Source organism: Mus caroli, chromosome 6 (assembly GCF_900094665.2).
Source record: "Mus caroli chromosome 6, CAROLI_EIJ_v1.1, whole genome shotgun sequence".
Taxonomy (NCBI): Eukaryota; Metazoa; Chordata; class Mammalia; order Rodentia; family Muridae; genus Mus; species Mus caroli.
In genome coordinates this window covers 44,169,125-44,192,188 of record NC_034575.1, presented here as the reverse complement: position 1 = coordinate 44,192,188, position 23,064 = coordinate 44,169,125, and positions in this window count along the sequence as shown.

The window sequence follows — 23,064 nt, the reverse complement described above, 5'->3', positions numbered from 1 at the left end:
TTGTGCTCTTTATGAAGGTTCTGGAAGAAATAAATGTCCAGTGTGCCCTTGGCCCCTCTGTGTCTCTATCAGCCCTGTTCCATTCTTTCTGGTGGTTAATTGACCCTTTCTCATTGATGGGGGAGGGAAGGGTTGCAGAAAAACATATATGCTTTCCTTTAGGGAATATATATACTCCAAATAAAAGAGAGGGACCGTGTTTTGCAGTTTTAAGCAGCCAGCAATGATCACCAGCAACAATCTTTTCAATATTTTTTACAGTGACAGTTTGCAGCAATCATTTATTTGTCCCAGCTTTTCTGGGACAGTCTCAATTTCAAATATTTCACCCTGTTGCTGTTGCTTCAGATAAATGTATTCACAAACCGGAGGGGGAGGACCCCCTTTCGATGATGAATATACCCTAGTTTTTAGGCTTAAGCAATATAATCAAATTGAATATCTGAGAAGCATGTGCAGGGCTGAGCGATGAAACAGCACAGAGGCAAACCTAGACTATTTCAAGGTGTGTGTGTGTGTGTGTGTGTGTGTGCACGCGCGCGCGTGTATGTGTGTGTTGAAAGGTAGAAAGAAGAAAGTGATGAGCAGGTCAATAAATAAGCACAATTAGGCACATTGTCAAATGAAAACAAGAAAAAGTATAATAAGAATTACAACAAACGGGCCAGGCTGGAACCCTGACTCCACTGCGCATGAGTAAACTCCACCTGACGTAGTGGGAATAACTGTATTCACTTTGTAGGCTACTTGTCAGGCAAAGACAGTTAATGCTTATGAAGTCCCTAGCATGGGGTCTAACATAGAGAACTACTTTTCTTTCTTCCTTAAAACATATGCTTAGCAGTATTTTTAGATTGGGAAAAAACAAAAAAACACGTATTACAGTCAAAATAAGACTCACTGTAGGAGCCGGGAAGAGCCAGCTGGGGGAGGCACAGGGGCAGCCTCTACTGCACCCAAGACAGAGAGGAGTCGGGGAACACTTCTTACACTGGGTCCAGTGTCTGTCCAGAGCACAAACCCAGTAAGTAGCCCAGGGGTAGATGAAGTAGGCACCAGATGGCCCCAGGGCTTCGCCTGCATGTCCTTGTTAGTGACACCATGCCATCTGTGTCCTCCTGAGAATAAATCCTTAGAGAAATTCTTCCAGGCCACATATCCTCCCTGACCTCATAGTCAGGGCTACGGTAGGAAAGATTGCCTACAGAAAGGCATGCTTCTTTCTCTTTATCTGAGGGTCCCACAGCGTGAGCAGGGAGCAACTTGCTACCCGCAAGCAGCCACCGCCGCTGGGCACATCTGTTTCCATATTCTCTTTGCCTGTACCAGGCAGCCTGGCAGCAGAGGTTGGCAACTGCTCTGCAGTGTGGCTTCCGGAAAAGGATCTGGGCCGCTGTGAGCAGGAGCCAATTGTCCAGCAGTTCTCAAACCCGGCGGCGGCAGCCTCCTCCTGCAACCTTGTGAAAAAAATTGACTTCTGAACCCTCCCCCAGAGATTCTGACTCGGTAGTTATTTCAATAACCTAAGGGGTTGTGCTCCCCAGTGTTCCTGTTATTTGTTAGCTGCTGTGTATCAAGTTTATCCTCAGTGCCTCCTGTCCCTGACCCTTTCGGGTTCACCTTCAGTGAGGCAACAGTTATTCATAGGGTCTAAACCCCAGATTCTTAAAATGTGGGTCATGTTCTCTGGTGGTATTGTGTAACCAAATGTGTGTTGGGGGGAGTGTCCCCTCCACCAAAAGACAATTCCTGAACATGTAATAACTAAAATGAATTTAAAATCAAATGTTTAATGGACTCAAGGGCTGACTAGCAGTGTTCCCCTGTGTTATATCACCTGACTTCATGAAAGCCTTGGGTTTTTTTTCTTTTTTTTTTTAATTAGGTATTTTCCTCAATTACATTTCCAATGCTATCCAAAAAGTCACCAATACACCCCCCCCCCACGAACACCTTACACTGAGCCATGCCACGAAGACATAAAATGCCACGGAACACGGCCTGAAGCATCGCAGTGCAGACTCTAGATGGCTGTGTATTACAGACGGTAGTATTTTTACTTTATATTCAGCTTTCTACTCATATAGAAAATAAAGAGTCTCCACACTTCTTTATTGTTATTCCTCAGCATGTATTAAATATATTTAACTTTAGATTGCATTATGCTATGCTAGCATGTTTGGCTTGGGGTTAGGAAAGTATTCCTGACTGTTTCTGAAGTGGCCATAACAGCACTCTGCCATTTTGTACTGTGTATTTATGCAAAGTGGTATTGTAAGCACTGGCGGCTGTAAAACCAAAATATCAATCAACTCTGAAAAACATTGAAGACGCGCCCTGCCCTGCAATATCAAATGCTCAGCCAAGGCTTAATCATTTATGAAAAAAGAAACATCTCTCAATAGTATACAAGTTTCCTTTCAGCTTTAATTAATGGTGAAGTTGTAATGTGTAGCCAATATCTTTTTCTTTGGCTTATTATCACCGATGAATGATCTATATGCTTATTTTATGTACTTAATACCTGAGTTACATACATATTTCTAGGCCAATAAGGCATTTTGTAAGAGGGAAAGAAGCTTGATAGGCCCTAGTGTAGACAGCTTGGGGAGTCAGAGCGTAGAGAGCTTGTCAGCTGACCGTGGAGGCGCAGCTGCTTAGTGACCCCAGAAACCTTTGCAGCCCAAGTAATTCTTGCTTGGGTCATAGCTCTCACGCACACTGGCTTCTAACCTGCTTCCCAGACTTTCTCTACCTGAACTGTGTTTTGTGTCTCTAAATGTGCTTTGGACTTGGATGGCCCAAGGGCATGCTTCTAACATAGTTTATAAAACAAATTGCTGCAATTTGAAGTGCCCTTTCTAATTTCTGAGACATCAGGGCCCTAAAAGGTCTCATCTTGCCTGGGAAAAGAACCATTATACTGGGCATGAAAGATCCACTTTTCCCAAAGTTTTCCTTACATCCGAGGGAAAGGGTAATTGCAGGTGTCTTTCCACCTGTCTTGTCTTTGAAATCAGCATGCAGCAGACCTTCATTTCTGCAATCCTCCGTTCTTTTCCTAATGTCAAGAGGAGTAATGTTCCTTCGGCATGCGTTTCCCTCTTGTTAGTGTAAAGTGGATGTGAACTGCTTGGAGCAGTGATCTGTATCATTACTCTGATGTCTCTATTGTTTTCTATTTAATAAAAAGCATAGCCAGAGGCTCGCAGGCCAGTCTTTGATTGCTAATTTCCCTGGAGTGTTATTATTATGCTTTCAAATGGCACTCCATAGAACTAAGTATTATTGTATTAGCTCTTGTACCTTGCACGGGTTTTGGGTGTGAGGGCTATGCCTAGAGACAGAACTCTTTGTTAATTTTATCAGTGACAAAAGTGTATATGCATTTGATAGAGCATAAATGGGAGGATTCGAGCACAGAGAAGAAACTTCTGTTTTCATTTACAAAGACTACAGGAGTACAACCATTTTTGAAGAGTTGGTAGGAAAACCTTTCAGATATGCTACTTTGTAAAACTAGAGACCAAGCAGTGACATCTGTGAGTGATGAGAGGCAACAAATGGAGTGCTTTATTAAGTCTGGGTAAGGTTAGTCCTGACTACAGGTGTTATTCTTGCGATGCAGAGGCATCTCCTGCAATGTCTTGGTCACTTAAAGCCACAATGGCCTTCTAGAGCCTGTCCTGCCAACTTGGGTGGGGTCAACTCCTCTTCCATTCTGTACTCCCTGAACAGCTAATACAGGGCTACATCCACTCCTGGGTCCTAACTACAACCAAAGTATACATGTGGGTTCAGCCATACTGGTGGAACCTTGTCCTCTCTGTCCAGTTTATATGACCTGATAAATTGTCTGTTTTACTCATAATAAAAAAAAGAGAGAATTCAAAATACTAAGAAATGAATCAATGTATAATTTCTTATAGACAATAGTATTCAATATTTATGCTGCTGAAATCTTTGGATGTTCACAAATGAAAATTTTTATTTATACAAATAATTTTTGTGGTTTAAAGCTGAATTTCAAACATCTAAATAATTAAATACAAAGAAGACAAGGGTATCCTTTGAAGAGTGTAAAGCAAAAATCTTTGATTTTCTTTTTTGAAATAAAAGAGAGTTACACTAAATTCCAGAAAAGAAGCAATGGTGACTGGCATAAGAAAATGCACACTGACACTATTTGCTTGTAAATGCTACAGTGAAGCACAAACACAAGGAGAAAGAGAGCTATGAAATACAGACAGAAGTTGCCCTGCAGACTCAGCAACAGAAAGAGCATCCTCCACCTGAACCACTCAGTGCACAGGAATACCCGTTCATTCATTCACCCATGTTTTTAGAGGCTCTGCCTCCAGGAACCAGCGAAGCTTTGGTCCCCTCCATTCCCAGATGATACTTGGTACTATCAGCAGTCATCATTCTTTGTCCCAACTGAAGGGTAGTAGTGGCATCAAGTGGGTGGAGGCTAAGGATGACGCTCTGTGATGTGCAGTGCAGCCCAACCCCCTCTGTAACGAATAATTATCCTGCCTAGAATGTTAAAGCTTAGAATGGGGCTGACGTCATCAGATAACTCAGCTTACTGGGGCTGCCTTCAGCTGTCAGCAGCAGGAGGGGAAAAAAAGCTAGCCCACAGCAATGTAAATAAATAAGAATTTTATTCCTCTCGCAAACTGAGCGATATGAGGGCTGCCAGGCCACAGGTTATGGTGCAACTCAGTGATGTCATTAAAGGCCTAGACCTTTAGAAAGGGTCTTAGAAGATGGACATTTTATCTGGGAAAACTACCAGAAGATGGTTGAGCTTTCTCGCAAAGGAAGGGGTTATGAGGTCCTTGGATAGACCAGCGGTGGAGGGTGGCTAGAAATACACATTTCCTTTTCTGAGACACTTCTGCTGTTAGCCTGCTGTGACTATCCAGGAAAACTCTACCCACTCACCTCCCCCCCAGAGTGTTCCATGCTATTTCCAGGCAGCCCCTTCTAATGTTTTAGTCTTTACAGGCTAGGGAAACATCAGAGTCAGTAGGGCAAACCAAAGGAAAACAGATCTCCTCATTAGAACAGTAGCCGAGGCCTTTGACAGATAAGGGAAATCCATTCATACACAGCCATGGAAGTCTAAAAAGAAATTAAGGAGCTACCAAGAGGGTAAAGTATAATAAAGATTTTTTTCTTATTTTTTATTGAAAAATTGCAAATAATTTAATATTAAAATCAAAATAGTAAAATCAGAGATAACATCAATAGCAAATTCAAAATTACAGGATGAGATTTTTGGACAGAATTCCAACAGCCAGTGGGAAAAGAGGAGAGAAGAGGCTGCCCACGTCACACGCTCTTTTCTATGGTGGTGCAATACTGTGATGAAGAAGTGTAACCCCCCTGGTAGCACCTGGTGATTAGCTCCCAGGGCAAAGGAGGAGGCGGGCAGAGGACTCCTCTGGGCTCAGTGGTGAGGAGAAGAGGCAGTTTGCTAACCAGTACAATGATTAGTAAAAGCTTCCATAGATGTGGAAATGAAAATCACATCAGATGAGACATGACACTTCTGTAGGGCAGACAGATAGGTTGGCCTCAGAGACAATAGCCCTAAGGGGAGCAGCCATCAAGTGGCCCCTGATGGCAGTGTCTACACCTACCCTGGAGTTGCTTAAGAGGCTCCAACCCTCATCTTTTCTTGCCAATCCTGGCGAGGTTGACGAGATTTGTTTTAATTTGTACCTACATCATTCATGAACTGACTGTTTATATATTTGCTGATGGTTTCCAGTGGCAGTCGCTGCTTCCTGAGGTCCTGTGATCGATCTTAAAGAGACGAATTACACTAATCTAATGACCCTGACCTCACACTGAGAAACCTTAAAAGGGGCCGATTAAAAAAAATGGAAACTTGGCAGTCACTAAACGATTCCACTATGCTGCTCTTAAAAGACTGCTTTCCAAGGCGTAGGTCTGGAGTCATCGACTAAGATCTCTCTAATAATTGGGAATTTAAAATTTCTGTTTACATCTCTGTTTTTCGCTTCTGTTGAAACAATATTTATGCCTCTCAGAAAATCCTTACAAATCTGAATGATTTATATTTTTTAAATACTCCCCCACCCCTCCTCTCTCAGTCTATTGGTAGAGAAAGCTGCTAAATTCTGTGTTCTGTGTTCTTATGAGGTCTTCAAATACTTCGGAAGCTCTCAGTAAATACTTGGACACCAATTTCTGTGGCATTTGCACTGAGTGAACCAAGTGGCATGGCTACACATGCATTGAGATTAGAGTGACATGTTTTAGCTTAGTTTGAGATCTATTTAAGGTTTCCATAACAACATGCCTGATCTGACAGTCTGAGAGAGAAAGATCTCTGTCTGCAATGATACATGTGTGCCTCCTCTTGCATTCCCAAGAAGAGGCTTAGGATGTATTGGGAAGATCAGCCTCTGGAAACAGAAGGAAAGGATAACCCATGGAGTTTTGTCCATGTTATAAAACAAAGAAATGCAGCCCACACCTGCTGTTTGGTAGTCTCTCTGCATTGTGTGCCCTGGGTCTATCTGCCTCTGTCTTCTCTGAATCCTTTTGTGTGAACATATGTTGTGTTAGGTTTTGACAATGGGTAAAAGAGACAGACTAGACAGTCCCCTGAAATGTGTGTGTGTGTGGGGGGGGGGTCAGCACAATGGGACTTTTGCAGATCCCAGAGGCCAGAAATCCCTGTGGGCATGACCCATGGTCTCCTCTGAGGAAGAGGAGGAACTGGATAGTGTTTGAGACTGAGCACAACAAGCCCATTGAGACCAGGAGAGGGGCTGGGGCAGCTGAGCTCTGCACAACCATGGAGGTACAAGCTTCTGGAAGACGAAGAGGGGGTATCTGATTTGGGGAGTCACAACCATTTCTTCTAACTCCTGCTGTATAGCCTCCTAAAAAGAAGGTGTCACCATGAGTGGCCAATTGAACAGACTCTTCTCAAAAAGACAAGTGGAAATTTCCCCATCTCTCTAGCTCAAACTGTTGACAGCAACTGGGTAGAAAGCAGCAACTTGTGAATAGTCACAAGTATTGGCATGGTATATAATGTGTCATGGAATGACTTTACAGTGTGACAGCAAATGAAGCAGAGACCAAGGAGGAGCTTAGGAGACACCCTGTCTTCATAGAATTGACCTGTAAACTTCTAAAATCATGTGTGGGGGACTGTATTCATTTTAGAACATTTCAAAGCACAATATTTCCTATTTAAATCACATCTAGAGCCAGGCTTGGTGGTTTGTACATACAATCACAGAACTCGGGAGACTGAGGCAGGGGGACTGCCATCAGTTCATGCCTGGCCTAGACAACACAGTGAGTTTCAGGCTAACCTGGATTTAAAAAACAAAACAAAACAATAAACAAACACACAAACAAGCAAAAAACAAAAAGCAATTTAAAAACTAAAATCGGAACAATCCACACATGTAGAAAGTAATTGTTTCAGTTATAGATCCTTTTTGTTCATCCCATTCTTACTGAGCACTGTCATCAATAATTCAACGTTAGAGACCGACAGCAAGGCCCAACACACCCCACATTCTCAAGCTTAACAGAAAAGTCACCTTCTTCATAACAAGAAATTCATTCATGTAGAATAAGCAGATTGTATTCACAGACTGAAAGTTGCACATCACCAAATACATACTGCAAAAATCTCCTGAGCTTAGAACCTTATAGTAAATCTTTCTCCATAGAAAAGTTTGCACAAGCCACTTGTCTTGCTATTTTCAAGTCAAAATGAGCAAACATCTTGTACCAATGGGTCTCCCTAGGAAGAGGGGGTCCCAGGATATCGCTAAGCATAGTATAATCAGTTAGACTACTTCCAAGGTATAACTGACAGTGCACGTCTGGAGCAGGCACCCTGTGTTCAGCATTCTGCTCTGCACTAAGTCAGTTCACAGGATTTTTAAAGCTGAAAAGTCCTAGAGTCACAATCTCTCCTGCTGTCAATGACCATAAGACACGTAGAGGGACTTGGTCAAGGTTGCCAGCCATTGCACAGAAGATGAAGGACTCATGTCCTTAAGTTATATTTTCTGGAGTTTTATACCCGATGACCTTTGAACTTGTCACTATAGATATTGTATTTTCAAGGACTGGATGGTATGAATGTTACATTACAAACATCATCTTGTTCTTTGCAAAGAAATCCATTGCTTAATGCATTTACAGTCTCATTTAAGAGGTTTCATGGAACACCACCCAGCAGTAGCCTTCTGCTTTTACAGACATTCTTTGTGGCTACTTGCTTACGTTTGCATCGTCAAGGACTTAAATCCCTAAGCTGTAACAAAAGACAGAGGTTTACTGTAGCTTTCTATTTGTAAATGCATAGAAGGTACCTCAATATCCTTGGGGAATCTAGAGCTCCCTGCAAATCTAGCAGTTGGGAAGAGAAAAAAAATGGCATGTTTTGATAATGAATCATGAATGTGACCTCCAAACCCATGGCTATCCCCATAGATCCATGGGATGAACGCACACAGGGAATGCTCTCACCTAGCCAGTCTAGGATTTTAGAAACTGTCTGTGTGTCAGCTTAATATTAACATAAATAACTATTGATAATGCAAAACTTTGGAAGGAATTGTAAGGGCAAGTCCTCATCAAGGGACATGCCATTCTAGTTTTGGACAGGAGGCCAGAACTTAGGACATGCAAGTGGAGCCTACTGTCAGTCTGATGATACTGGGCTGAGTCCAAGCACACGTGAGACTCCTGGAAGCCTGAGCCTCTGTTTTCTGGATGCATGAGAGAGCAATGGTAGGGAGAGAGCAGGCCTCTGAGAAGATCTTTTAGAACTCAAATGCTAATCTTTTCTCCTTGGTAGCCTGGTAGACATGTTTCACAATTGATGCTACAAATCTGAATAGCTCAAATCTGTAGTAAATCAAGCTTAATTTGTTACCATCTGTGATGTTTTGTTTTGTTTAAAAATAAATAAACAGCTTTCTCTAACTCCTGAGCATAAGACTATCCTCCTCCCCCGAGAGAGCTTTCCTCTCTAACACCCCTCTGCTACATGGAGCTCCAGGCCCATACAGGTTTCTGCTTCACCTCTATTCAAAGCTAGACCTTGTAAGCTTGTCTCTCCCACCCAGCTTCACAATCCTTCCCTCAGTTTCACAGCACTCAGAGAACAAGCCAATATGGTGGGAGGCAGCCGAGTGGTAGGTGGTACATCAATAAAGAACACCAGCATCCTGGTTCCAACTGTGACACCCCTTTTCAAAGCCAAAACTTCTCACCACACTGAAACACTCATTATGCCTTTCAGAAGTAGAGGTCTAGTGTGACAATTTTCTGAAAAGCGCCTCCATGATTATAAAGAGAAAATCAGTCACTTATTCTGCTGGGATTGTTCATAAGACTGACAGACATGCTCAGTGCGGATCCGAGCATTTGCACCTGGTCAGGAAACTGCAAGATGGGACAGAGGCGCTTCTGTTGCTAATAATTACGCCTTGGGTTTAATCACCAACTTCATGCCTGACAAAATGGAAGCCAAAGACTGGGGAAATGATGAAGCAATAGGTATTTAAATCATGGACCATTTTTTTTCGTTCAATTAGTATGGTGATGAGGCGCTCCGTTTGTAAGGGATTCTAGCTGATGCTGACAGTATTTTAAATTAAGGTTAGCAGAAATGACGGCAGCAGAGTCGGAGAAGTGACATAGTACAATGACTGTGTCAGTTCTCTGTAAGATGGGGAGAGACTTTTGATGGCCTGAATCATAACTGCAAAGCAGAGAATGAAAGGAAGGGAGAAGGTAATTTGCTGCCTAACCCATGTTCATAATAGTTTCTCCTCCTTTAGCCAAAGTGGGGAGTGAAGCTCAATAAATACAGCCAGCCTGGGAGAAGAAAATAGGCTCACCTCTGTCAATTCCATCCGCCTAGTATTAAGCAGTAGCTGGGTGGTCCTGGCTATTACTTAAAAGACTGTGTTAGCCCATCCCACTTCATGCTAGTCTAAGTGCCCATTGTAGAGAGAACACACAAGGACACTAGAGCTGTGTGGCTGATGTCTCTAGATGATTCTTTTCCCCAATAAATTTCAGAGATGCTCAATCCCATCTTCCCCTGGGAGCTACATCTTAAGCTCACACTTTCACTAACAGTGGTTTTTTGAGATAATTTTTTATCTCCTCTCATTGCTATTTACCAAACCTGTGTCCTCCCTCTGGAGAGAGGTCTCCGATGATAGGCCCACCTTGACATGAATATCAGACTTTTCCCAGCCGGCCAACCTCAGGAGGTGGTCCTATTAAGATGCCTGTGTTTACTGCCACAAAGTAGCATCTGAAAAGATATTTAATTAACTGATCAGTTGGGAGTTCAGCTATTCCATTTATCATCTGGCAGCAGAAGAGAAATAGAAGACAAGAATACCTCTTGCTGGATGAGGACCACTGGGCCTACTGCGATCACCGCCTAACCAGCCACATGTTTGATGCATGCTGTGAAATCTTTTGGACCACATTTTAATTCCTTCTAGCCCAGAGTTACAGAGGTCTCCTCCTCTCATTACATATCTATTGCTGTGTGCTCTGAAAAGACAAGTGATTAGTTTAGCCCAAGGACTTGGTATCTATGTATGGTCTATGCATCCATCCTCATTTCTGTTATGGTTTATGGAATGAACCCACTGGCCTCAAAAGATCAAGGCTTGGCCATAAGGGAATTGTGTCTTTACTGAATATTCCAATCCTGGCAAAATGCTGGATGCTTAGAGTTCAGCATTCATGAGCCCTTTCTGAAAAAATGTGTTTGATAGCAAGATCTAGCTAACCGATACATGGACCAAAAGAAAAGAATGGAACCCCAAAACAGAGAAGCTGTGTGGCAAAAAGACAAGGCAGCAATAAGCCCACTCCCACTGAAAGTGCACTGTGCTCCCAAACCCTGGGGTTTCAGGTGTGGTATAGACTGTAAATGCTACAGTCTGAGCTCTGAGGTCTTTGAGCTTCAGTTTTTCACTGGATGAAACTGAAGAGACGAACCATGGGAGTTCCTTATTGTTGTAGCATTGCAGGATGTTGCACCTTTTTAAAGTCTGTGTGTACTGAGATGATGATAAGCCAGATGTGCTGTATGCCTGCCTGGCTTTCTCCCATTTGCTGTCCCAAGAGACTCAGAAGAAGGGGACTGACATGATTTAGAGATGAGGACACTGAGGCCTAGAGACGTAAGCTGACATCCACTCTACCAGCTCTGGCATGACTTCCATGCGCCTTCTTCCTTCTGACATAGTTATGCAGACACTGTTCAGAGTGAGGAGCAATGGTAAACTCTAACCACCTTCACATTTCTTAAAGTTACTACTGTGCGCTGTTTCTGTCTTCAGACAGAGATGGAAACTTACACCAGCCCAGGGCACAAGGCTACTTCTCCCCCAGAGCTGCCATGAGAACAAATGGAGAGACAGGAAGTCTGCACCCCATGGTGGGACCTGGGCCTGAAAAATGAAAGGGAGATCATGCTTTCCAATGGCATGTTACACACTGGCCGTAGGAATAGCCTTGGGACTGGCAATGTCTTTCTGGAGAAATGAAAGGTTTTGGAGAAGAAATGCAATTAAACATGAGCACTCCGTCCCTGCACCCGAAAGTGAAGACCGACATTAAGATACGTGTGCTGTATCACTCCAGCCTGAAAATAGCTCCCACCCGTGAGTGGGGCTGCAGGTCATTTGGTCACTCAGACTTAGCGATGGTTGGGAATAGCCCAGGAGGACAATGTTAGGATGAGTTTGGGGGGTGTCCTAGGAGACCAATGAAGATGATGAAATTCTCATTAGGGAGAGGGATGCAAAGCTGTAGGTGGAACAAATGTGGGTCAAACCCCAGTTGAAGTATTGCCTGGTACCTGACATTGTAGTTGCCCTTCAGCATCACCTGCCTGACTCTGTGACTGGAGAGTTGGCCTGTATATTCCTCTGTATTGTGTTTATGTCTGAAGTTTGCTAAAAATCTGATTGAGCATCTGAGAAGCCCACATGTTAATTTCACCTCAGGAAATGTTGGGTGTTTAGGGTTTAGGTTTATGTGAGAAAGACAAAGAGAACTTCACGTTGGCCAAGGACTCCTTGAAGAAGCCTCTGTGTGTATAATGAGTAGGTGGATGTTAATTTGGCTTGAGGTTACTCAGACAGTAACTTCAAGGGTAGGATTTAGTCTCTGGACACCTCAGCTCTTCTGCATAGTGTTCTATCATCCTCCCATGTCAGCGTGGAGGGAGAAATTACTGTCCATGGTTTTCCTCTGCATCTGCAAGTGGTATGTGTGACTAAGTTTTGGAGCTAAAGGGGTCTGTACACATCATCTGTTATACCTTTCACCTGCCCGGGTATTCATTTACTCCACAGTGACTGGATGTCTGAATGTACCAAGCACTGTGCTAGACACAGTCAAAACAACAACAACAACAAAATTTGACCAAATCCCTATTCAAAGGAGGGATTAAATTTTCAATTATACTTTCAACAACAAAGTTTTCTAAATCTCAGGGTCTTAGAACATGAATATTTTATTTCTCATTATTCTGGGGTTGGGTTGGGCTCAGTGTAGCCCTGCCTTCACGTGATCCTGGGGTCAATGATGTCGGGGCCTCTGAGGGGTTGGCAATTCAAGATAGCTTCATTCCCATGGCCGTTTGACTCTGTTGGAGTAGATAGAATGGCCTCTGGGCCAGCTGAATCAGTCTCTCTTCCCTGTCCTCATGTCTCTCCCTCCCTCATAGACTCTCTTGCTATTCACTGACCTAATTCATTTTTTTTCAGGGAGCATGGTATAATGGATGCCAGGAAGGGAAATACAACCTGCAAAACTGCGCGTACTGTCTAGACCCAGACGTCACAGTGCATCACTTCTTCCATCTCCCTAGGCTAAAGTTAGTCATAAGTGACTGTGGATCCAAGGGGCAGGAAGCAGTCTGTGCTTGTTACTTACTCTAACTGACCCTCCTAATATGAATTGTTGGCAGCCTAAGCTGGAATTACTGTGGTTTAGATCCTCAGATAATGAATGAAAGGCCAGTGAGACAACGCAGCCACTGGACACTCAATCCAAAGGGAACATCTTCTTAGGAAACAGAGGACTCAGCTTAGTTAGGGGATGCCTCAGCTTCACACTGGTGGCTTGAAGCCATCTATGAATAAAAGACATGGCCATCACCCTCTATCTATAAGCCTGAGGAAGTAATTAAGAGTCTGGGCTCCTCTTTTTCTTATCTAAAAGAAGCCTGTGAGTACTGCCTCCTTCTTTTGCTCATTAGATTTCATGAGAAAGCTGTGCAAACAACATAACCAAGGCCTGTCACTTTATAGATATAGTGTCTGATTGTTGTCATAAGAAGAGAAAGTGTGCACACATGAGAAGTGCAGAGAACTTGGGATGGAGAGCTAACACAAATAGAGAGGTGGGGGGAAGTTAAATATAAGATCAGTTAGCAGAGAGGAGAGGGAAGGTGAAGGGGGGGAGGGGAGAGAGCATGCTCTATTTCCAAATGAAGGAGAATAATACCTTTTTAATTTCACGTATTTATTTATTTATTTTTATAATGCACAAATTAAGAATCTGGGGCCTTTATGGAATACTAAAGCCCTTCCTGTGTGCTCAGGAGAAAACCGATCAGTGCACACATACAAGGAAAGTATCCAGTGGGAATAAAGTCCCCTCACAGGATGACAAGAACTGGGGTGAAGGGTTGACTCCAGAGTTTAAGAGCACCAGCTCCTCTAGCAGGCAACCCAGGTTTGATTCCCAACATCTACATGGTGTCTTACAAGTCTTTTGACATCCTTGGGCACCAGGCATACACATGATGTACAGAAATAGATGCAGGGCAAACACTCTTACATATAAAATAATAAAATGAAATTTAGAAAGAATGAGAAGAATCATATCAAGTACCTACACTGAGCAGCAGAGATGCCACCAACCAGAATGGGAACCCTCACATTTCCCTGGATGAGTGTTCAGAAGGCCCGTGCCTTAGCTATAGTAAACAAACAAACAAGCCAGCCCAGTACTAAATGTTGTCCCATTTACAAACCTTCAGAAGCAAGATTGAAATGGTCAAATGACTTCCAAGTGCCTGAACTCCATGCCAAGTTCATGAATGCTGAGAGCAATGCAAAGTTACAGCACTCAGTGGGTACAATTCACAAAAATGGTGAGCCATGCAAGGGTCAAGAAAATATAACCTATAATAAGGAGAAACGCGAGCAAAGATGATCAGAACTGTCACAGATGTTAGAATTAGTAAGAGAAAAACATAATCATTACATTTATAGCAAGTGTTAAAATGTTAAGTAGAGACATAAAGATATAAGCAAAGCATAAATAAAACCTCTAGTAGGAAAAAAAAAAAAACACTATAATGCCTGAAATTGAAAATATCCTGGAGAAGATTAATAGCAGATTAGCTATTTCAAATTAAATTAGTGGACTTGACACAGCAATAAAAGCTCTACAAGATGAACATACTAAGAAAAAAGATTTTTAAAAAGATTTATTTCATGTTTGTGTGTGCCAGGAGAGAGTGTAATCCTCTGGAGCTGGAGTTACAGGAGGGTGTGGACTCTGAGGACAGATCTCCAGTCCTCCACAAGGGCAGCAAACCCTTCAAACATGCAATAGGAAAGCACACTCCAAGAAAGGAGCAATTAAAGATGGACCTCATTCAGCTTCCAGCTTCTAGCATGTCCAAGGCCCCAGCACCACAAATCCATCTGTCAATTAACGTTGTTTATTCTAATTTAATTTTTAAAAGATCTGCTCTGCAAAGGACACTATTAAAAGAATGAAAAGACAGAGGCTAGGAAAAATATTTATAAAAATAGAAATTTGATAGCATTTGTACACAAAACACACTAAGAAATCTTAAAATTCAACAACAAGAAAATGAACAGTCGAGCTAAAATATCTGTGCAGAAAGATCAAAGAAAATAGACAGGTGGCAAATCAAATCAGTGCATGGAGGCTGGTTCACAGACGGATGGCACAAGAAATCTGTGGACCTTGGCAGCAGTGTGCTGTAGCTGGACAAGGGAGACCATGGCTAAAGTTTCAAAGGAAACACTGGCAGTAGGAAACACTGTTGGTCCAGAGTGACAAGGACTCTCATTCCCTGTTGGCAGGAATTCAGTACAAGTGTGCAATATCAGGAGTCAGCAAATATCTTCAAATATCTTACAAAGTTAAGCATAATCTTGCTTTGTGTGGTTGAGCAGTCATAATCTTTGGTATCTGGCTAAATTAATTGAACTTTTATTCCCACACAAAAGTACTGAGCACATCTGATGCAGCTATGTTATAGTTGTCAAAAATGGGATCAAGACGTCCTTCAGTAGGTGCACGAATAGAAGGCATCCGTATGTCCTTACAAATGAGAAATCACTCAAAGAAGCAAGTCACAAGACGCTATGAAAGGATCAGAATATTTAATGAGTCTGTCCACACCGTGTATGAACCATAGTTATAGAACCTTCTGTGAAAGACAGAGCCACAGAGGCAGCAAGGAGTCAGTGGTGCTGGGAGGGGGAGGGAGTGAATCAATGTAGCCAGGATGCTTAGAGGCTCTGGAAACATTGTGTATTGTTCTGCAGAGGTGGGCTCCTGGAGCTACTCATTTGTCAAGGCCCGCAGAATTGTACAGAACAAGTAGTCCCCACACTAGTCAATATGATGTACCTATCTTGGCTCATAAACAGAAACAAACACCATACTAATGCAATAGAACAAAAACAGGAAAAGATCTGAGCAGAGTGGAGAGGAGAACTTTTTATTATTATGTGTTCATTCGCTGGAAACTGTAGCATTTCTCTAAAAATAAAATTACTAATTTAGAAAATACATTTCCAAGGTAGAGGAGTAAACGTTTTCGTATTTACAAAGAAAAACAACTCAATCATGTACTGAAAAATCCTATTGCATGTTATCTCATGCAATAATTAATAGATTGTTTCAAAATGGAATATTTGACATGAGGACAATACAGATTTTGCAGGACATAATTTAAGCACGATTTTAACAAAGGGAGAATTTACATGTTTTCTAACACTTACATATTTGTAATTGGCCTTATAGTCTTCCATGAAACAGGTATAGAGCAAATTCAAGGTATTGGTAACATTAGGGACATTTTAAGGTTGAAATAAAGGATCAAGGGGATCTAAAAATGCCAATGCTCTTGTTAACTTGAAACTCTTCTAAGTAACTGGTGAAAGAAGAAATAAAAATGGAAATTATGATAATGTCAAAAGTTGTTAAAAAACACAGCTGAAGTGTCACTTGGAAGATAAATTGGGCATTAAACACTTGTATTAAAAAGGAGAAAATTAAAGAGCTGAGTACTTACCATATGAAAAATCTTAGAAGGAGAGAAAGAACTGTAGAAGCCAGAAAATAGGGAACTGATAAAGATTAGGGCAAAAGTTACGAAGTTGGAAAAGATAGAATCATGGGATCAGCGAAGCCAAAGGTAGTGCTTTCCAAAGACAAAGTCATGGCACCCCTGGCAGGGCTCCTTAGGAAAGGAAGGCAGGGGAGGAAACGAAGATATTTGCAATACTTAATGTTTATGAGAGGAAATTATAAACGGATTTGTGCCAATAATATTGAAACCATATATGATATAGACACATTCCTACTCAATTTGACCCAAGAAGAAAGAGAAATTCCTAAGTAATACCATGTTTGTTGAGATAATTTAACTAATAGTTCCATAATACCAAGACAATGATTGGCTCCAGGGCTCAGGCAAGCAAGGGCTGGAGGAGCAGGAAGAGGGTGTTTAGTTTGCTGAATGAAGTGTTTCTCCAGCTGGTTTAAGACAACTATGGGTACTAATGTCTTCCTCCTCCTCCTCCTCCTCCTCCTCTTCCTCCTCTTCCTCCTCACGTGTTGAATGTTATATTACATGTATTGCATTATAAGTATACAATAACTCAGAAGTAGTACTTTAAAGTGTCATCTTATAAGTCAAAATGAATATACTGTGTGTGTGTGTGTGTGAGTGTGTGTGTGTGTGTGAGAGAGAGAGAGAGTGGGTGGGTGTGCATGTGCACGTGTGAGTGTGTGTGCGTGTTCTACAAAGACTCTCTTCAAAGCAGTTTCAAGTGTTAGAGGTACTTGAAGATTCTCATGTGAGTAAATGGATAGACAAGGGGCCATGATTGGACATCAGTCACTTGGTCTAACACATACACGCAGCATCCTCAGACTAAATCTTAGAAGGGCTACATTTTGTCTTCATGTAGTTTTAGGTAACACCATGAGTGTAACAGTTGAGAATGTCTTATGTTGTCCCACCACATCTCAATTAAATACTGCCTATATCAGAGATGTTAGCCTACTATCAATATTAAAAAGTCTTACAAGTTCTCGTAGATTCTGTTTCCAGAAGCCAAAAGCAATATAAGATTTCATCTTGATTAGATTTGTCAAACTGCTCTCCGTGGTGCTTGAAACAATTTAAACCTCTCTTAGGCATTTATACCAATGGTCCTATGTTCTCCACATCTTAAAAAAAGTCTTGGTCAGACTGAAAAGTGTTTGCCACTCAGATAACATAAACTACTTTTATTTTACTGTCCTTACCAGATTTTCAAGTTCTTACTGTCTATTTAAAAGCTCCTCTATGTGTGTGTGTGTGTGTGTGTGTGTATTAACTTTGAATTTAAGGCCAACAGTACTCTCATGCCTAGTAAGTCTCTCTCTCTCTCTCTCTCTCTCTCTCTCTCTCTCTCTCTCTCTCTCTTGCTCGCTCGCTCTCTCGCTCTCTCGCTCTCTTGCTCTCTCTCTCTCTCTCTCTCTCTCTCTTGTAAAAGTGTTTTTAAAAAATTGTTTACTTATTTTTATTTCATGTGCGTTGGTGTTTTATCTGCATGTATATCTGTGTGAGGGTGTCAGATCTTCTGGGACTGGAGTTATAGACAGCTGTAAGCTGCCATGTGGGTGCTGGAAATTGAACCCAGGTCCTCTGGTAGAGCAGCCAAAGTCTTCACTACTGAGCCATCTTTCCAGCCCCTGGGAAGCCTTTCTAAGGTGCCTTCTCAGTAAGATCCGTGTCAGCACTCTTGGACATAATGTCTAGAAAGTCTCCCAAGCACTGTGCTCAGGGGTCGTTTAGAGAATGAAACAAGAACACTGTGTAGAACTGCCCTGGCAATACCTAACCTCAGACAGGTCATGTCTAACCCAAAGAACTGAAACAGGAAGGCACTGCCAACCTCAACTGGGAAATCAGCTTCTTTGTTTTCCTGCATCTGGTCATGAGTGATTGCAAAAGTGCCACTGTTGTGGATGCACAAATACATTCTTCAAGGTAGAAGAACGTGAAACCATGGCAGCGTGTGTGTTTTACTATTGCAAAGCTCGCAGTATTACCTGCTTACTTGCTAGGGTGATCATCATGTTTTCTTGATAATTTTCAGAATTGTTCAAGCCTAATCAATTTGGGTTAGGGTTGGATTAAATGCATGTAGGGACACCAACAGCTTAACAGTATTGAATATCCTCATGTATAAGCCATGTGTCCCCTGGTTTCCTTCTAGTTTAATATCACTTGAAGTTTCCTGTAGTTTGTAGGTTTTGCTAGCTGGTTTTGTAACATTTTCACCTTCTCTCTTAAATATTTGGCAGAATTCACTAGTGAAGCCATCTAGAACTGAAACTTTTCTTTGCCTTCCTAGAGGCTATTAAATTGACCTGTTTCTTCCTAAGAAGGCTCTGATACTTGGAGTCTCTCAGAATATTTTCCCATTTCATCCCCGTTATCAAATTTATTAGCCTGAAGTTATTTATAGCATCCTCATTTTATTCTTTAAGTATAGGTAGACTCTGGAGTCATGTGACCCTTGTCTTTTGAGCAGCAAATTGTGTCTTCCTAGTGTGGCACAGTCAAGGTTAACAAGGCTGTGGATCTAAGTGAGACAGTTGCTTTTCCATCTCCCACATGGAAATTTCCTCTCTACTACTTCTTCCTTCCTGTCTACACTTATTACTTCCTGTCTTCTACTTCGGATGGGCTGAATTTTTCTACTCTATTTTTTTTATTATATTTTACTCTTAATCTGTGATGATGGTGCATATTAATGAGCTACGGTATAAGATCTCAACACTATATGAATAGTGTTTGATGATCAAACATAGATCGTCCCATTTTCTTAAAGTGGAAGTTAGTGTTACGGATTTGAGGCCTTCTTTCTTTTCTAATAAAGATGTCTGCTGCTTTGAGTTTTGCTTTTAAAACAGTTTCCATGCTGTCTCACAGCTGTATGTACTGGGCGTCCAATCAGCTTAAATACCAGTTAGTTTTCTTTTAGACTTATTCGTTGATCAGAAGTTAATTTAGAACTATACTATTTCATTTACAAACATTTGCATATTTTACATACACTTTTCTATTATTGATACCTAAGTTGATTCCTTAATGGCTCAAGAGGCATACTTTCGAAAACATAAATGCTATGACTTGTTTCAATACATTTGTAAATGATTTATCTATAACCGATAGAAGTCTTAATATAATTATAAACATTTCCCACACGAAACTTTTTAATTCTGTTGTTTAAATTTGCATCTCCCTTTTATATAGTATTTGTTCATTTATTTCTGATATCATGTGCTAAAGTTTTTGTTATGACTGTGAATTTGTCCTCATCTTCTTGAAATCCTTTGCATCAGCTCATGTACCAGAGCCAGGTTGCCCTCCTTCCTTTTGTCTTTATTGGTACATTCATTCTCATTTAAATTTTATTTTCTAGTTTTTCTATTTTAAAATTAGCTCCTTGTACACACTACTTAATTCTTTTCTTTTATGGTTATTATTTCTTTTTATATCTGAATAAATTAAGCATATTTATTTTAAAGTCATTTGGATAGTCTAAGTTATTTCAGTTTTCAGTCACTAATTCTTCAGAGGATCATGATTTACTGAGTCACTTTCATTGAGTGAAATTATTATTTTCATTAAGAGGGTGGCTGATTTCTCATGCCTCATCATTCATCCTTTTCCTTCAGTGGTTTTCACAGTTACATAGCTTTCTTCGCCATAACTCTTTAAAACAAACAAATAGGCTTCTTTAAAATTACCAGTATTAAATTAGATATTTACATGATATAGACTATTACACACACACACACTCACACCAGCACCATTTCATGCAAAATGAAATGAAACCCTACCTCCCCTTCTGGTGTGCCCCTGGGGGCTGACTGCTACATGGCTGCAAGCAGTTGCTCCTGGTTCCCCCTAGACCGCAGGAGCCCAAGTCATGGCCAAGTCAGAATGCTTCTGGGTGCAGAACCTTCTGGGCATGTGATTTCAGTCCCACGTACGGCTGGATGAGTCTATTTTGATTTTTATCTAAATACAGACTTGGTTTTGAGCACTGAATGTCTTTAGAGTGTGTAGGGGGACAATTCAAAAATTTTTGAATATGGGTCTAGCAGCAAAGTGACTCTGAGTAAAAAGAATTTACTGTGCCATACCTGACCAAATCTGGGATCAATGTTTAGGTACCACATAGTGGGAGGAGAGGACCAACTCTTCCATGTTACCTCTGACCTCCATAAATCCTCCATGCCATACATATGTCCACACACACACATGCACACACATGCTCATATACACATGTACATGTGTGCGCGCACATGCGTGTGTACACACACACACTCACACACACACAGATTTAATTTGGTTTTTTTTAAACTTAAAACATGAATTCATACCTCATACTAATAGATTCTTTTACACTATTTGAAATCCCAAGATAAAATAGCTACATCAGTTAATTTTGGTATATGTGTGCTTTCATTTGCAACATTTTATAATAAGATTTAAAATAAATGAATAGATTCAACAATTGTTTTTGCTAGAGCTTGATTTTTTTCCATGAACCTTTTAATACACACAGTTTCACCTCATTCTTCTCACTTTCCATGGACCAGGAAGTGAACAGAGATAGAAAGTTCCTAATTTTGATGAGAAATGGCTAAGGCTACAGGAATAATCTTGAGAAATCACTGAAGACCAGGACAGGGAAGTGGTGTCTGGAAGAAACAGAAGCTCTAATCGGATGAGCTTCCAAGAGCTGGAGAGATAGCTTAGTCACTAAGGACACCAGTTTTAAGGCAGTTCTTAAAGAGGACCCAAGTTTAATTCCCAGCACCCAGCTGGTTGTAACTCCAGCTCCAGGGGATCTGATGCCCTCTTCTGCCCTCCCTGGACACCTGATGCAAATGGTGCATAAAAACACTCAGGTACTCACATGCATATATAAAATAAAAATAAATCTTCTACAGGCAGCTAAGAAATGCTATGAGCTGAAGAAGCAGTCTTCCCCAGGGAAGAGCACACCAACTGCTTATTCAATACCAAATGGTCAGCCCTGAAACATACAGACAAGTAACAGCAAGCAGACTGAGCAGGTTTACATCCATGTAATTAAATGTGTGTGTGTGTCCAGGTGCATTCCTGCAGGGATGCCACAACTGGACTGGTAAGAGAAACATTGTTCCAGCACCCAGAAGAGGCAGCTGGTGGATGCTGCCATCCGTAACCATTGCCCACTCTGGTCAATTTGTTCTCAACATCCTCCCAGGACTTCCCGTGAAATACTACGCGTTTTAGTTCACAATCAGCGTCATGACATCATTTACAGAAATCAAAAGGGAACATCATAACCCCACTGGATAAATAAAATATCAGGACAAACAGTTCTCCAAACTACATACACAAATTGGCATAACATACGCATACATGTTATCCTTCATATTAGTCACAGAAATGAGAGTTTTAGGAACAAAAAATGCTGCTTTTCATTTTTTTTTTTAGTGATTAAATTTGTTCTCTGGGAGTTTCACACACATACAGAGTAGGTTCTGTCTGCCCTCCTCTCTCTCTAGCTCCCACCCAGCCCTGTCACCTCTCCCTCCTCCCTGCAAGTCCCTTTGCCACACTGTCTTCTTGTGTTACCTTGTGACTCACTGACTTTAACCAAGAATGTCTGTGTGGACACAGGGTCAGAGCTCTCCGTGGAGTCTGGGTAACCCATCACTGGATGTATACCTGAAGACAGTGGCTCCCCTCCTCCAGGATCCATAAGGATCCAAGAGTTGGGCAGGAATGGTTATTTTGTGTGTAATGACACTAAAGCATAAGGTTACTATCACCCCTGTGTGCTTAGGAAGCCAGCACAGCTCTTTAGGAAGACAATGTAATGACTCATTGTTGAAGAAGACACACAGAAGGTGTTCCCAACATTTGGGGGAGTGTGGATGCAGTTCCCTAGGTAGAGTACTTGCCCACTGTGCAGGTAGCCTTCAGTTTGATCCTCCATACTGTATAAACCAGGCATGATGATGTGCCCTGCAATCCCAGCACATGTTACGATGCCTGTGATGCATGTACACATGTGCAAGCAAAACCTGTGTACACATAAAATAAGAATTGAAAGAACACTCGTCAGCTTGCATTTCTATAGGTCGGAAATCCGTGTGTGTCTGCTGTCTCTCTGTCTGCAGTCTCAGCCACAGTCAAGGCGAGCACCAGGCTATTTGCCTATCTGGAAGCTCCAGGGTAGAATGTATACTTTTGAGTTCATCTAGGTTGTTGGTTGTAATCAGTGGGAAGTGGAGGCAGGGGAATGAGAAGTTTAAGGTCATCCTTGGTTACATGGCGACTCTGAGGCTGTCCTGGGACACATGACTCACTGCCCCAGAAAAAGTGTACCTTACATTTTAAAACAGTTTTATTAATATCCAATGGATGGTACACAAAGAATTTAATTTGGTGAGTTTTTTATATGCATATATATCAGAAATCCAAGATAAAAATGAAACCATATCCAATAGTATCAATTGAACACAAAACATTTCAGACCAGCCGCTTACTGAGCATACCACATTCCCAGAACCCTAGCAAGAGGAGTTTGGAGCCACCAGAGTGTAGCATTCAAGCAGAGGAACTTTCTCTCTCTCTCTCCACTCTCTCTCCCCCTCTCCACTCTCTCTCTC